The sequence below is a fragment of the Antrostomus carolinensis genome, unplaced genomic scaffold (assembly GCF_000700745.2).
Source record: "Antrostomus carolinensis isolate BGI_N321 unplaced genomic scaffold, ASM70074v2 Scaffold47191, whole genome shotgun sequence".
NCBI classification, from domain to species: Eukaryota; Metazoa; Chordata; class Aves; order Caprimulgiformes; family Caprimulgidae; genus Antrostomus; species Antrostomus carolinensis.
This window is the reverse complement of record NW_010297100.1, coordinates 9,095-14,654: the sequence shown is the minus strand read 5'-3', so window position 1 is coordinate 14,654 and position 5,560 is coordinate 9,095. Positions and strand designations below refer to the sequence as shown.

The 5,560-nt window shown below is 37.1% G+C and overlaps 1 long non-coding RNA gene across 1 annotated transcript; it reads left to right on the top strand.

Moving 5' to 3' along the window:
• The first annotated feature begins 563 nt into the window (after positions 1-563).
• LOC104533099 (uncharacterized) lies at positions 564-5,060 on the top strand. The gene is made up of 3 exons (XR_728095.1): positions 564-673; positions 2,575-2,734; positions 4,201-5,060. It is a non-coding gene; the product is annotated as an uncharacterized LOC104533099 (long non-coding RNA).
• The last annotated feature ends 500 nt before the right edge of the window (positions 5,061-5,560 follow it).

Here is a 5,560-nt window from a genome sequence, read left to right as displayed (position 1 = left end):
TCAGCCCATCTCTCCAGTCTACCCAGATCCCAGATCTTCTCCTTTCCTGCTTGCCTAGTCCTTCATCTTTCCCTCCCTCCAGGTTCAGCCTATGATTTGGGATAACTGGCTTCCTTTCACAAATTCCTGTGCAAGTGAACTCCTTGTCTAGATCACTCCTTCTCCAAAACCAAATCTCAGCTCAGTTCTCAGCTCAAATGCCTGCTCTTTTTTGCTGAAGTTGGTGTTTTTATATTAGAGGAAAAGAATCATTAAAACCAAAACCCACTGAAGTTAAAAACAGATGGACATGCGTTAAGTGTTTGGAGAGCTTAGTTCCTTTAGTGAGCTTTTAAGAAGAATGTAGTTGTGGTGCCCTTCAACCTTTGTTTCACAGATCTAGATTTTGGCATGTCTCCAGTTTTATTTCTGAAGAATTAAAGGTTTGTTGCAAGACAGGTTACATCTATCAAAGTATCAGAGTAAAAGAGCAGTACTTTATTTTAGACTTCACAGTTTGAGTTTTATTTACCTATGCAAATGAGCAGAATTGGTAAACTGAGGTTTTTATTTTTTTTACATAGCCTGTACCTGTTGCACGCAAACTTTCTGCCCGTGAGCAGCGAGATTGTGAAGTGATTGAACGACTTATTAAATCTTACTTCCTTATTGTCAGGAAGAACATTCAGGACAGGTAACACAAAACTTCCTAGAAATGTTTAAGTCATACAAATGTTGTTTTATCTCAAGAGTCATGTATATAATCTTGTTATTTTATCATGTTCTTATGCTTGCAAGTAGAGAGAGAATTTTTGTTTTTTTTTTTCCCAGAAGGGACAGCAGCAGTAAAACTTGACCTTTCATAATATTAAGAAGCCTCAAGAAGCACTTGTTTTCTCTAATGGTTTCAGTTCTGTATTATATTAAGTAAAAGATGTAATTAATCATTTAGCTGCTTGCTTTTCTGGAGGATACTACAATTTACGTGGATGACTTGCAGCAAATAACTGGAATGAACTCCAGGTGTTTTGGGTTGCTCTCACTCTTAGCCAAGTGACTTCCAAAATATTCTAGTCTTCTTTCTTAAGATCTTCTTTTGGTAGAACTTGCAATGTATTAGCTTGAAAGGAGGATGTAAATTCAATTGCTTGAGTGCTAATAGATCTATATGGTTTCATCATGGTTTCCCAGGAGTCTTCCCACAACTGGCTTGTAAGGACCATCAAGCAGCAGAATATAGTGGGAAAATTCACAGCCAAACTAGCAAGTATGATTCCAAAAGCTCAGATGTGTTGATGGATCTTGGTTGATTTGGGGTCTGGTTGTTTAGACATGCATGGTCCTTATCAAGTTAATTCTGCAGTGACAATTGTAGCACTCTGAGAATGGAAAAAAAACCTTGATCTGACCATGGAAATTATTTTGATTTAGATTTAGGGCTATGGGCACATGAGAAGAGTGATGTATTCACTACTTAATCAGTCGGTACAGATTATGTGTCAACTCCCAGTCCACTCTAGTTGCAAAATACTGCTGCTAAGAATGACACCAACAAGGTTGTCTAAACTAACATGTCTTATTTCTCAGTTGGCAGCAACTGCCACTATTTTTTTTGTCCATTACTGTCACTCTGATGAAGTAACCTGCGGTGCACTAATTCGGTTTTTGATCCTGGGTTTACATCCCCAGATTTAGGTATTGCGTTAGTGTGATGATTTGATTTTCTCACTACTCATGTAAATAAAAAGAAGTTTACATGAGTAGTAAAAACTCATGTAAAACTAGTAGTAAAAACTACTCATGTAAACTTTCCCCAACTTTGTCAGAAGAGTACTGCTACGCATATGCTAAGTCCTAAAGAAAATCGGGTTCAGCTAGCTTCAATACTTAGAAGTTTTTTTCAGGAAGCTTAGTGGCATGGAAATCAGAGCTGAAATAGTCATGTCTTTCAGGTATTTTAGCTTGACACAGCCAGAAAATGTTGCTCTGCAGATTCTGTAGTGTCTTTCTGATGGATTTTTCTTGATTCTCATTGGCTGCTGCCTTCCTCCATTGCAGACAAATACATTTTTCACGCTTAAATTCCATTTGCAGTTTTAAACTACCCTCACATTCTACTCTGATACCAGAGATAATGTGCCCCAGTGTTTGAACAGTGATCCTGTTTTCTATTCATCTGCTAAGTCAGATTGGATATATGAATTCTTTCTTTGCCTCTTCCTGTTCTTATTGATGCATTATGATTGATTCTAGGGTTGAAATACTTAGCTTTTTGTCATGCCTAACACAGTAGAGACTCAGGTTGGTCTCTAGTGAGCAAAGTAATTTATTCTCATTTTATTTTTTACACTATATATATTCATGTTCTTTACAATGCAGGTATCCTATTTGGAAGAAATTCAACAGCTCTTAAATTGCACAAGAGAGTAAATTGCATTTACTTCAGAGAGTTTTTATTTATGGTAGTGGCAAACTCCTGGTAGTTTGAGTCAAGGTTGTGTGTAGCCACTTGGTCACACTGTGCGTTCTTCAGTGTAGAGCAGACCTGGTTTTGAATACTTTCTTTCTAAAGAAACAATCTTTATGTGCTTGCAGTGTGCCAAAGGCGGTGATGCATTTTCTGGTGAACCACGTGAAAGACACTCTTCAGAGTGAGCTGGTAGGCCAGCTGTATAAATCCTTGTTGTTGGATGACCTTCTCACGGAATCCGAGGACATGGCACAGCGCAGAAAAGAGGCAGCTGACATGCTAAAGGTATTAAAAAGATCAGGAGCTCATGGGAGTAGTTAATTAAATTGAAACCATATAAATGTTAAGATTTTTGGAAGACTTGCCTTCCTTTTTTTTTTTTTTTTTTTTTTTTTTTTTTTTGCTGCTTTTTAGGATTATGGCATAAGTAAGTATTACTTACTTGTCTCTGCTAGATGAATTAAAAATAGTGTGACCAGGAAGTATTATGTAGATTGAGCTGGGATGAAGTGACTTCAACTGTATTTTTGGGCCTAAAGCAGAAGCTCTTATCTGGTGGTATTTTCAATTATAGATTTGGTTTCAATGATTTGCTGTTATTTACTTTATAGTGTTCAGCAGTTTCTCTTGGGGGATTAAGCTTACAGTGTTTTAAGTGCCATTCATGTGTATGCCTCACCCAGAGCCGACTGGCACGGCTGCTGTATCTAGACAGTATCCCATAATATGAACAGTGGGAATGTTGGGACTCACTTAATGATGACTCCTCTGTGCATCTGTGTGACAGTGCATTTGTGACAAGTTTGTGTTACAGAACTCTGCATTGCTTCGTTGTTCAGTTCTGTGGTGTATGAATGCTACAGCTGCAGCAGAAATACGCTGCTTTGGATTAAAGTGCATAGAAAAAGAGCCCCTCTGCCAGTTCAGCTCACTGATGAAGCAGCAGGAAGTGCTTCTCTCTCATATGCAGTGTGGTCAGACAGTGTGTTTGAGACTGAACACCCTGAGCTACTGCTTGTCCATGACCACCTGCAGCACGTTTAATCTTTGCTATTATATGATTAACATTTGAGTGAGGGGAACTGTCTGTTAACAGTCTTTGGCTCTATAAAGTTTACAGTTTGAAACTCATAGCTCAGATTTCCCCAAATTGGAGTAACACTTTAAATGTTAATATTAGTTTGTATTCTGAGCTTTTAAATTTGCAAAGTCTAGCAGGCTAGACTGTAATGAATGCATCATAATGCTGAAAGTGATGTAAAATAGGTAATTATTTTGAGGAAGGTTGAAAGCATTAAAACTGCGTGGTGAAGAAGTCTGCCCTTCTTGAGCATTTGTTTATAAATACAAAATGTTAAGACAAACATAAATGTTACTGGGAACACTGAGTATGTCAAAGTTGCTCAAAACAACGACAATGAGCTATTTTTTTGCGTCTAACTGAAAGTTCTGTTTTCAATTCAGTTTTAATCCTTATCTCGTTAGAGAAATGACTTAATGACACCTATGCTAAGTTTTAACATTACCTTTTGCTTTGTAGTATTTTCCACTTGCCTAATCTTTTGTAGATGGAAGGCTTCAGAGTTGTTAATCAATGTTGTTGCAGGTTGTTACCTTGCATTTCATAATGAAAATGATTAGCTTTAATTTGATATTTAACATCACACTTCCGAGACTGCAGCTGTTGCCTCTTTAAGAAATCTCTTCAGAAAAACTAAGTAACTTTGGCTTTTCTGTCTTTCTGTGTGCAGGCCCTGCAGCGAGCCAGTCAGATTATTGCAGAGATTCGTGAGACACATCTTTGGTGAAGACTCTACCAGCCACACTACTTATATGCATTGGAGGTGACATTGACTTGAAAATTGCTAGGCATGGTATACGGAGTAGAATTTTTATTTATGAACTCTTATCTGTACTGCAACTGTGTAAATCTGCTCATGTAAAGACAGTTGGTTTGATTTGCAAACAGAAAAATATGCTGTATTTTGCAAAATAAGTCGTATTTAATCTACATAATAAAATGGCTCTAAATGTTTCTTTACGAGCTTTCTGGTGCAAATTAAAGCAGACCAAGTCGACTGTCTCGGTGACAGTCATTTGAACTTGAGGAAAAAACAGTAAAGTTCCAGTGCCTGACTTGCTAAACAGGTTGCCTGTGGTTAAGATGGACGGTGTAGTCTTGTGGCATAGTTTTAAGCTGCTTCTACAATAGAAGTTTAAATACTGTGAAGAGAAGAGAGCACCGAGTATTTTCTTTGATGAATATATTGCATGCACTATGGCAGATGGAGGTATCAGTTTTATAGCACAGTAGAGATGTCTACCGTATTACTATGTATGTGTGTCCCCATTTTTTTTCCCCAAACGTTAAAAAACTACACACAAAACTTTCAACTTCATTTAATGGAGTATCAAGTAGGAAGAATTAGCCTGGAGCCTGTGAACAGGAACAGCCTACTAAAAAGTGCGTGCAGAGTTATTCATGTGCACTGGAGCTTGTGTATAAATGTTGGGGACTATCATCAGGTACAAGAACACCTTCTTCCCCTTCCCCCCCGGGACCAAGCCCCTGGACCATCCAAAGGAAATTTGTTCTGGCAGAAGTGAAAAATAAAAATGGATTTCAAAACTGTTATGGGATAATAAGTGTTTCTTTTAAAAACAGATTAAGTTGGCCAGGAAGAAGGGGATCCCCACAACTTCTTCCCCACAAGTTTTTGAATGTATGACAGTATGAAAGGAAGTCTGTGGGATTGGAATATTTATACCAGAAATCATGTTACTTTTGAGGAAGCTTTACTGTGCTGTAAGTAGCTTATTTTTTTATTTTTTTGTTTTGAGGACAATCTTAAGGAATTCTAGGTTGGAAATCAAGTTGATGAGTTATTTTCTTCTGATTATAATTCATACAGATAAATATTGATCACACTAGCCTTTAAAAATAATTTTAAAAAATTATGAATAAAAATTTATTTAAACTCCATCCAGCACACTTGTATGTACTTTTCAAGCAGATTCACTTTTTTTGTATAAAGTAAAAATGTTTACTATAGTGTTGTTCGTATTTTATATCTTTAACACAACTTGCATGAAAAATAGGACACTGCTGTT